General features: G+C 40.8%; 1 protein-coding gene across 1 annotated transcript in view; it reads left to right on the top strand.

Annotated features, from left to right (window-relative positions):
* The first annotated feature begins 4,656 nt into the window (after positions 1-4,656).
* Positions 4,657-11,821, top strand: part of LOC110172035 (proliferation and apoptosis adaptor protein 15) — a 59,089-nt gene continuing 51,924 nt past the window's right edge. The window contains exon 1 of the mRNA XM_020937847.2: positions 4,657-5,024. The gene's annotated coding sequence lies outside the window, so the exon portion shown is untranslated. The remainder of the gene's footprint in view (positions 5,025-11,821) is intronic.

The following is an 11,821-nucleotide window of genomic DNA, read 5'->3' as shown; positions in this document are numbered from 1 at the left end:
TTATGACCTATTGAATACAGGTGAGAGATATTTGTATTACTACATTATTTTCCTTTTTAGTTTTACATTATTGCATTATTATAGACATTTATATAATTATGCCACTTGACACTATTCTCTTGTTATGTTTGCTACTTATTTTGAATTTATGATTAATATTAATATGCTTACTCTTTATTATTCTAGTATAATGTAATGTGTGAGCTTCTGTGCCCAAACAATTCCCCTTGTGGCTCAGCCCACAAAAGAAACAATGGTTTTGATTGCAGAAAAATAATGAAACCTAAACATGCATTCAAAGCTCTAAATACAATTTTGAGACAGTTTTTGTGAGTGGATGAATGGCTGTGTATGGGCACATTGTGTGCATGCCTGTGCAATGGGATCTCAGAACTGCCTCCAGGACAAAGCCATAATGTCACATGAAAAGAGTCTGACTGTCATGAGATACACAATATTTGAGGAAATCTATTCAAAACCAAACTGTATTTCATTTTTATTATTAACAGGGAGCAAAACACACACACAAATAAATCATTTTTTTCAATAATTTTATCACCATTTTTTAAACCTGTATGTAAATGGAGCCACAGGCAGTCACATCCTTTGGAACATTTCTCATCAGTCCATGCAGCTCTCAGGCTCTTTCTCAGAACACTTAACACAGTGCTCATTCATTAACACACATGATCAGTGAATTCAACTTGTTTTTCAGCACTAGAGGCCTGTTCTCACGTGGTAGATCACTTTGGTCCAAACTTTCAATATAGAGACTCCAACAGAACGGCAAATCAAAATTTGTCAGCACAAAAAAATCACACCTGACACAAACAGAGACGAGGGTCTCAGCAATGAATCCAGACACTGAGCACATGTACAGACTACATACAGATTTTCAGATACATACAGTTCCTGTCAGGGCCGGAGGGTCGTGGCTAAGCTCCCATCTATGCTGGAGCATGAGCACGCCCCCTGCTGGACGACCTGTTTGCTCTGGTGCAGCCTCAGTGACAGACGGCTCCACCCGTGCTGTGTGAAAAAGAGATTCTGCAGGTCTTTCCTTCGTGCTGCTGTTCGACTGTGCAGTGAACAGTACTAGGCCTGTACCAAAGACTGTATTTATAATCTTTATACAGTTTATGGCCTGTACATGTGCCTCCACCTGCAGTGTCATGTGTTGTAACAGAATCTGAGTATTACTGGTACAATTCACTCAAGTCACCTCATACCTGCTCTTTATTTATTCAGTCTGTAAATATGATGTAATAGGTTATCCACAAAGTATTTTATTCGTATTTTAAAAACTTACTCCCCACCTAAAATTAGGTCGAATTTCTACTCAATTAATTGTCTTTAGAGAGAGAGGGGGACAAAGGGAGGGGATGGAGGGAGAAAGGGGGGGAGGAAGACAGAGAGATAAAGAGAGAAAGAAAGACAGGGCAGCGAGAAAGGGGGAGGAATTGAGAGATTAGTCCAGATCAACGCAATGACATCAGCCAGGAAAAATGTGCATGTGTGCGTGTGCGCGTGTGCGTCTGAACGATCCGTCTGACGCACAGATTTGCACATAGAGGTTTCACTTCGTCGGGAATCCAGAAACGGAAATGCCTCGTATTTTAACACGATGTTCAGGAACAGCTTATTAATTACCACCTTGTAGATTGTTCTTTTGCATAGTACGGAATTTTCATAAATGTGAATTATTCTGAAGTAACTATGCACAACAAATATGCACAACAAAATATATGGATTAGAAATTACAATTAAAGGTGCACTGTGTTACTTTTGTGTTGGAGAGTACTGTTGTTTTACCTGCAATGTTCCACTGTGTTTCATTAAACACATCTCTAGAGACAAACATGTGGCAAACCGGACCTCTTCCAAACCATAAAATGTACACAGTGAACCTTTAATATAATCTACAACCTTGTCCTCTTAGTCTACATTTGATTTTACCTTGTTTGTTGGTTAATCTGTCAAATTATTATGGGTTGTGTACTTTCTCTCTTGGATTTCTCCCTGTACACCAACTACTGCACCTCCACCCCCACCCGGTAAAGGAAGTTTGCGTAGAACACCATTCTCATCGCTCATCACAGCAGTAATGAGTGTGTCAACAGGAAGGACCAGCTGCTGATCTGTTAATGTGGTGACAACCTGGAGCTCTATGGTCCAGAAGACAGTGGAGATGACCAGAAGACAGCGAAAATGGTCAGAAGACAGTGGAGATGGTCAGAAGACAGGGGAGATGACCAGAAGACAGTGGAGATGGTCAGAAGACAGTGGAGATGGTCAGAAGACAGTGGAGATGACCAGAAGACAGTGGAGATGGTCAGAAGACAGGGAGATGATGACCAGAAGACAGTGGAGATGGTCAGAAGACAGCGGAGATGATCAGAAGACAGTGGAGATAGTCAGAAGTCAAGTCACAGCCACCCTCGCCCTGACTGACCCACCTTCACCACCACGGACTCTTTCCACTAGCTTGGCTCCACCGTCATCCAGGACTATAAGTGGGAGCTCACCATCAGTTGCCACTGTTGGGCAAGTTACTTTGAAACTGTAATGCGGTATTTATTACCTATTACTGTCATTTCAAAGTAATTCGTTACATTACAATATTATTGCATTTAAAATGTAAGGCATTACATTACTATTGCATTACTTTAAGTTACTCTCACCAAAATAACTTTTGCACTGTATATGGACTGAACCAGGACTAAACCAGAGCTGAACCAGGATTAAACCAGAAGTGAACTAGGACTAAAACAGGACTCACTGTAGGGACGGGCTCGAAGGTGACCGCAGGAGAAAGGAGCGGCTCTGCTCCGCACCTCACGGAGGTAAGAGCGGCTGTTGCCCGATCGCTCTTTATGGACCCTGCTGCTCGGGCTCGCGGTCCTGATTTCAGCAACTATTTGCAGGTATCCGAACCGGTGCAAGAGTCTGTTACAGCGCGTAACTTCTACCTTCCTTCAGCGTGTCCAGAAGTCCAACTTTTTGTGTGATGGTTTGCATCTTCCTCTGCCTTTTGGGTGCGAGCGCAGGAGCCTTTGTCGGTGCAGAACGTTTCGTCGACGTTGTGGGTTTCGTCGGGGAGAAAACTTGCAACCGTACAGCACTTCAGAATCACACTGCTAGAGATTGAACATGTATTTAAATTTGGCAGCTGAACACATTCTGTACTGTACAGGAGACAGGAGTCCCTTGGCCAGTCAGGACGCAGCGGGAGGAACGCAATACGTGTTCATACAATGTAAAAAAAAAAGGGCATGCATGATTGCACAAAAAAATAAATAAATAAAAATAATCTGCGAAACAGCGAGACCGCGAAAAGTGAACTGCGATAGAGGGAGGGACGAGTGTAAACCAGGTCTAAACCAGAACTGACCCAGGTCTAAACCAGGTCTAAACCAGAACTGACCCAGGTCTAAACCAGGTCTAAACAGCGTGGAGTTCTTTGTCAGTCCTTTCGCCCGCGGTTACCTGAAGGTCTACGAGGGCGCATCTCCGGCGTTTCACCGCTGCTGATATCGAGGTGATTTTAGCGAATTTGCATGAAGAAAAACCCACCACTTCAATCCAGGTAAAAAAAAAAAAAAAAACATTGTAACGCGCGTTACTCACATTTGTACCGAGTAAAATATTACTATTTTTTCCCCTGTAATGCCTTACATTACTGCGTTACAGCAAAAAGTAATGCATTACTGTAATTCGTTACTTTTATAACGCGTTAATCCCAACACTGTCAGTTGCATCCTTAAGAAGACCCAAAAGAAGCCAGCTCAGATGATGCAGCAGTTCACAGCCATCCTTAGGTCCATCCACACCTCCTCCATCACGGTGTGGGGCACCATGGACAAAGCCAGGGCCAGAAACAGACTGCAGCGCATTGACCGCTCTGCTGAGAAGTGACCAGCTGCATTCTCCCTCTCCAGGACCTGTATGTCTCCAGGAATTGGGGGGAGCTTCTCACCCTGGACACGGACAAGTCTAACTGAGTCAAATACTTTTCTCCATGGAAATGTTATTGCTTTGTCTGGAATGTTTCATAGTATGGTATTAAACCTCTCAATCAATCAATCAATCAAACTATTTATAAGACACTTTTCATACAAAAAAATTCAAAACAAAAATAAAATAAAAATGTACTAACTATACTACCATGCTAAAATATATAAAACTACACATGCAAAATGTGAGGCTGAATACAGGCGATGAATGCATGTTGCACTACATCGCCAAAGCGTGTTTCTAGCTAGTTATTTTAATAGATCAAGATTCCGAGTTGGCGAATTTTGTTATTCTGATTTATTTGTGGTTTTCATGTTTCTTCTATTGAGGATTACAGTGTATTTTGCAGTAAAATATCCAAAAGGTAAATGCAGTGTTGAATATGATCGTTTCTATATTGACTAGCCCAAAGAATTGAAAGACTGTTTTTAAGAATAGCGTATTGTCTTGTAGCAGATCGTCTTGTCTCCACAGACGATCTGTGCTGGACCCAGACAACGTGTTTCACCGTGACCGAGAGAAGAGAGAGAGAGAAGGAGGGAGGGAGAGAGAGACAGAGAGAGGGAGGGAGAGAGAGAGAGAGAGGGAGAGAGAGAGAGGGAGGGACGGAGAGAAGGAGAGAGAGAGAATGAGAGAGAGAGAGCGAGCGGAAAGGCGGATCCACGGCACCGCGCGCCGGCCTCAGAGCACTCACGGCACTGCGAGCGCGCACGGAGCATCACGACTCATCACCGCGGCTTTTCGTCTCCTCTTTAGCCTCTCTCCTGGTCTCTCAAACCCCGTGACATCGCACCACATCCGGCATACCATCCACACGGACAGTCGCCCAGTCGCTCTCATCCACCGACACTCGCCCACGGTTCATGACAGTGTCCTGAAGCGGTTTGGGGTACGAATCACGACTCACGCACGCACGGACTGTTGCTTGACCTCTCCCAGGCCCCTCGCTTCTTCGCCCGTAGGAGGATATCCACAGTTGCCCTTCTTCGACACATCCAGCTGCGGCTAAGGTTAGTAGGCTAAGTGCCCACATCCGCTCAGTGATTCAAGCCCGTGGTTCTTCCAAAACCGAACCTCGGGCTGTAGTCCACTTCATGAATTAGTCCCAGAGTCCCAGCGTTCATTCACAGGGTTACGTACGCGCATACCTCCACAGCACCGACAGCGTTATCTTTAAGTACCGGGTTCAGCCACGACATCACAAAAACCCGTCTGGCTTGTGTTGAAAACCATGTTTAAGATACTGTTTGTTCACAATAGAGTTGGACGGTAAGATCTAAAAATGTGTAGCGTGCATGCATTGTATTTAAGAGTTCAGAATATGGTCCAGTGTAACACGATTTACTGCAAATGTACGCTTATTTTTTATATTTAAGGATAAACTATGATTTATTTTTAATTTTGTAGTTTATCAGTCTGTGAATTTAAAAGCTCTGCAAAGTAGGCCATGCAACTCAAATATTGATCAGCTCATTGTACTAACTGTTGACATAATGCAAAGAAGCTTGGCCATATATTTTAAATCTATATATAAAACCAAATAATATGTTTGTTATAACTATTTAATATTTTATAAATGACATGTATGTTTTGTTTGAGTTGTTGTGATCAGCTGTGAATCCAGTTTAGGTCGATATTTCCTACTAAAACCATAACAGCTTCTTCAGTAAGTGTTTGTGTCAGTATTGATGCGTTTTTTCCTGTTCTGTGGAGGAGACATTGTGACAACCGCGTGGCTCTGGCTCTAGCGGATATGGAAAAGGGTGGGTCTTTTATGAATGAATGCTTTGGATCAGAGACTATGTGAGAGCTACCAAAGGGCGGAGGAAACAGCTCTGTTGTTTTCTTAAGACCTGGAAGTTTTCAGTTTGAACTTAAGTGTTTTATTATGTCAGCAAAAGTACTGGTGAATTTGTTAAATATTTGCTATAATATATGATTAAAGATGCAATGCGTAACTTTTCTGGTAGAGGGTCTGCTACCTACTTGTCTGCATGGAGATGTTATTGCTTGGCCTCAAGTTTTTCCATTTCTAACTTAGTGCATATCAGGGGTGATCAAAAATATCAAAATATCAATTTATTGTATCGTTTGATGTGACGATACATCGATATCGTGGGCTGCTGTATCGATATATCTCCAAGAGAGCACTTTTGTTGCTTGTTCAGAGGAAGGAAAAACTTGTTTGTGTGACACATTTGACATTTTCACTGTTTTGATGATTAAAATGTTTTTGTTTCATATGAACTTTGCATAAGAAGTTGTTTAAGAAAGACTTTTAGTATCACAGCCATGATTTAGCCTTTATTTGTATTGAACTATATCGATGAACTACATATCGCATCAATTTGAAACATATCGTATCGAATCGAAAGTTCACTGTATCGAGATATGTATTGTATCGTGGCCTATGTATCGAGATATGTATCGTATCAGCAACTTCTTAATGATACCCAGCCCTAGTGCACATTAAAGGTGCACTACGTTTTTGGTTGAGGGTCTGTCACCTGTTTGTTTTGATGAATATGTCATTATTGTGCTTGAAATGTTCCACAGTGTGACATTAAACAGCTCCACATTTCTTAAATTACAGCTTAAGAATACCTGGAAAAACAGGCATTTTGAATGTCTGCAGGGTTGCCTCTCCGCAGATCTGACCAGTAACTTGGTCTGTTTGTTGTTGTTTTCCATGAAGATAAAAAGGTTTAATGACATATTGACAAACATTCCAGACAAAGCAATAACATCTCAAAAGCCTTTGGCGAACCCTCCTCCAGAAAAGTTACACAGTGCACCTTTAAACATATCCACCTAGTGTTTCTATTGCTTAAAAATACATTAATTCTTTCTGTGACTAGGGGCGACTCTCCACAGATCTGATATGTAATGTAGCATAGCGCTGTGACCTGCTTGTCTCCCTCGTGATAGATAAATTTAATCTATGCTGTGGAAAGTTCTAGGCAAAGCAATAATACTTCCATGGAGACATGCAGGTGGCAAACCCTCCTCTAGAAATGTTACACAGTGCATCTTTAATGAAATGGGGTGATATTCTGTTGGTCTATAAAAATGTGCAAACAATTAACATTTCTTTTAGCTGGAAATGACTCAGTTTGATCGCAGAAAGCTCTGTCCTTGACCATAATCACTTAAAGCTGGCACAAAATCCAAGGACATATTCATATTTGGACAAATTAAAAATACTAGAAACCACACACATATATACAGTATATATATAGAGGTAGTGTTATCAGGTTACAGTGACATTGAAGGATGGGTCAATGTAAATAAATAAATAAACAATACATTTACCTGTTAATACTTTGCTGCTGATGTCATCAACATTTTTTGGGGGTGTGAAGCTAACTGAAAGCACTAGTCTGTAAAAAAGCTCTGTTACAAGTTAGACTTAATCTGAACTTTATTTTAACACATTCTGACCTGTCTTCCTACCGGTGGAGGCAGGACATCAGCGCCCTCTGCACTCTGACTTTCTCAGGACTGTATCTCGAGTGTGTGAGAGTAAAAAAGCTCCCTCGTCCCGGTTTATACTTCTGTATTTTGACTGCTTCTTTAATCCAACAACGTTTGTTTTCCTCTGTCCCAGTAATGTTTGCTCTGTCCCAGTCCATAATATGGTTCTCTCTTTTACAGTGGTCAGAGGTGGCTGATTTGAGTTGTTCCTGTTCTGCTTTGTGTTTTGTTGCTTGTGTGCACGCCTTCGCTGTTTATTTCTCGCATTTTGCTCTGTATGTTCCTTTTTCCGTGGACTGAACGCCCTCCCTGTTTCCCCCCATGTACAAGATGAGAGCTACTAACTGAAAAAACAGTTTTCGCTAATGCATCATATCATCAATCATCCCACCTGTTGTAGTTCCAGCTTTGTCAGTTCTTTATGGTCAAATTGTGTTAAAATAAAGCTCAGATTAAAGTGTAACAAAGCCTCAGACGGAGCACGCCTACAGTTAGCATCACACCCCCAGAGATTGTTGACGACATATTGGCCTGATATTGACAGTCGAGCTGATATTTGGCTGCAATGTTTATAGTTGGCAGTGCATCGGATTTATCATAAATGAAAATTGTAATAGAAGATGAGGCTAAAATATGTCTGTATGTTTACCAAATTAATATAAATATGTATATCCCAGTTATCCATTTTGTATTCCCGTTTAAAGTTTACATTTTAAAAGTGTCCAGAAGAATTGACTGAAATATGACTGAAATATGAACTGACAAACTAATCCAAGAATCACATTTCAGAACATCCGCTCCAAACCACATCAAAAGTACAGGATTAGCACTTTTGATGCAGAATATGAATATTTTTTTGTTTATGGAGGAAATTATGATGCTTCAAAAAGCGCAGTATTTACGATTTGCAAACTGCGTCCATTCAAACTGTGATTTCGATTTGACTGAGAGCACTAGTTAAGAAGCAGCTAATCTGCTCCATTCCTAGTTTACCCTCTGTATTTTCAGTTTTTAGTTTCAGTTACAGATAAACACTGTCCCCACTAAAGGTAATTGTACACCAGATCACTGCTCCAGATCTAACTGGCTCCCTGCATGTGAGCGGCCGTGGTCTGTTTTGTCATTCAGTTCAGACAAAGGTTCTGGCAGCAACTGGACGCTTGGCTTGACTCAGCTTTTCAGGGGCCAGTCTCCGCTGTGAGATCGATCACATATTGTTTCAGGGTGACGGGAGAAAGAGGGGGGCAGTTAGGACAGAGGGAGGGAGAGAGTAGGCCTGTCACCATAACAAATTTTTAAGTAGGGCTGGGAATCGCTAGCCTAATTCCTCAGCCGGTTTTACTTCTTGCAAACCATCTGACCTCGCAGCATTAGAATTCGTTTGCTCGACAGTAGGCGGGTACTTTTTTCATTTAATTAATCACTGCTATTTGGTCGTGACGTATGTAATGCGCCACTAACAGGGCTAACTAGTATATTAAGCTTTTCCCTAATCCCATAGGACGAAGGGCAATAACGTCTTTCCTCTTGATAAAATTCAACAAACATTCTCTTTGTCCCAACTTTAAATCCTCGATCTTGGGAATTGTTGCCAACACAGAATGTATGGCTCTTCGCTGATTGGCTGGTGCCTGGACTCACACTTCCAAGGTTCTTGCAAACCGTCTAGTGTATTCTGATTCCTGACCTAGTCGCTGGAGAGAAATGAAATTGAGCGGAGGCACTAGGTGGTGCCAGTCTGGCTAAGGAATCTCAGGGTTCCTCACGATTTGATACGATACTCTATACATGGCTCATGATACGATATTATCACTATTTTGAAGAACAAATACTTTTTAACAACAATATTTCTTTGTTAAACCACCGCCTGTTCAAAGTTAATATGAAATTCGTTTATGTTAATGATCATAACAGTAAGTATGTCAAGTCTATTGCATAAACTTCCACTAAATAAGCAACAAAACTGCCACGCGGTCAGAACCCAAAAGTTACCAAAAATACTTTTGGCGATATATCAATACAGCAGCCCATGATATCAATACTGTACAATCACATTATTATCATGATATCAATATTTCAAAATTTTTGCCCACCCCTAGTATTTAATGGTGGTAGTTGGTCCAGAAAGTCTGGGTTCTTTTGTTACCTGAGAGATACATAACAGTGACAGAACACATTTGGTTCAATGTTTTCTTATTTTATTTTGTTAAAGAACTGCTTTTTTTCAGTCTGCACTGGTATTGGTAAATATTGGGTACAGGCAGATACTTAAATCTGTAGTATTGAAGTTGGTATCGAAACTGAAAAAGCTGAATCTGTGCATCCCTAGGAGAGAGAGAAAAAGATAGAGAGGGGGAAAGAGAGAGTCTAGGGTCGCCTAGATCTCACCTGTAAATTGGCCTGGTGGCGTCTCCTGCTTGATTCTACGCAGATTGAAACGTTTAATTTCACTTTGGAATATTGGAGGTCAGCCAAATATATGCAGGATTTGTGTGTTGAATCTGTGTGAATTAAACAAAACAACTCCTGGTATGTTTTTGATGAGGAAACAACATTATAACATATATAATAAAGAATTCACAGCTTGAGGCAGAGAAGCAGCGCCTCTCGCTCTCTCTGCCTCTCTGCCAGTCTCTTTTGCTGTGTGCCTTTGGCTGGAGTTGGTGCGCAGTGTTGTCTTTCTCTCGTCGCCAGGGGAACGCTTGTGGTCTATCTTTCGCTGGAAGGACATTCAAACAGAGATCTTAAACGAAGCAGTGATCAAAACACAACCTCTCTTGGTAGAAGCCTTTCACGCCTGCTTTAGTCCCAAGCTGTTCACTGTGGTGGCTCCAGACACAAATCACATAATAAATACATAATAAAAATAAATAAAATAGTTCCACGTTACATTGTGTTGCATAACGGTTGCATTAACCCACACTGTTTGCATAACCAGAGTTTAAAATAGTTTGAAGTGGTTAAGTAAAGTTATGCTGTTTTCTGGCCTATGTTATAATGTTGTTTCCTCATCAAAAACACAAATGGAGTTAAGTTTTGTTTCATTCACACATAAATCCTGCGTATTTAGTTGAGTTATATCAAACTGAAAACACTGTTTCACCTTGTTCCATGGTAATGCAAAAAAGTGCTCCACTTTTTTAACTCCATACACCTTCAATAAGAATTTAGATCATTTCAGCCCTGGAATTCTCTTGAAAACTACCACTACATGACATCACGAGGTGGAACAGAGCACATCTCACAATTCACTCCAACACAACTCCAAGTATGTTTTTGATGAGGCAACACAGTTTAATATAGGACCTTTGACCTATAACCAGCCATAAATTACGATGAGATTAATCCCTCATTCACCCAGGAGTGGATCAATGTAAAGAGGGTATCAACGGCATCATCTGGACATTGTTTTTTTCATTTGCATTTGGTTTGTTGTCATGACAGCATCTTCTGGATAGGAGCTGAAACGTCTTGCTCACAAAAGCAATGCCCAGATGACCACAGCTGAAGCCGTCTTTACATAACATTACAACCACATGACTAACTGTGATAGCAGTATCATTACAAATCTGTCTTAGTTGGAGGTTCGTCACCTGCTTGTTTCTAAGTATATGTCATTGCTTTGCTTGAAATGTTTCATAGTATGACATTAAACAGTTATAACTTACATTTATTCAGTTACAAGTGGCTTTATAGCTCAAATCTTAAAAAGCAGGCATTCTAGCTGTGAGTGGGGTTGCCTGTCCGCAGACAACGGACCTATAACTTTATCTGCTTTGGTCTCCATGAATAGAAAGGTTTAATGCCATACTGTGAAACATTCTAGACAAAGTGAGAACATCTTCATGGAGAAAAATATTTGATGGACCCTCTACCAGAAAAGTTACACAATGCATCTTTAAGCAAGATCAAAATTCAGTCATGTTTACTGGTCTCTTTAAAGGAGAAGTCTACAGCCAATCCTTTGTCAGTGTAAAAGCTCGTGGTTTGGGGCAGATGTGAAACTGCGGAGGAAGGAATTGTACTATTTTAGTGAACAATGTTTGGTTCACAGAAAAAGAAAACACCAAAATCAGTAACTTCTTCTAAACTTTTCTCTTTACCGTAAATCCTAAAATAATTGCACACTGTGTAGACTAGTCACTTCTAAAAATACAGAAAAGGGAAGTGAAAATGCCCAAATCACTTAATGTCCAGATAATAAGCTCCGCGTCTCCAACTGAAAACTTGTGGTTGAAAACAGTGGTTTGTTTAATCGTTGTGTTTAACTCGGAATATACGCTGTAAAACTGAGTGTACGACCTGAAACTATTGGGTTTTTGCTGCACTTTCA

The sequence above is a fragment of the Boleophthalmus pectinirostris genome, unplaced genomic scaffold (assembly GCF_026225935.1).
Source record: "Boleophthalmus pectinirostris isolate CB_2022bp ecotype Guang Dong unplaced genomic scaffold, ASM2622593v1 HiC_scaffold_20, whole genome shotgun sequence".
Lineage (NCBI taxonomy): Eukaryota > Metazoa > Chordata > Actinopteri > Gobiiformes > Gobiidae > Boleophthalmus > Boleophthalmus pectinirostris.
Note: the sequence above shows the minus strand (reverse complement) of the source record. Positions and strands in the feature narration are given on the sequence as shown.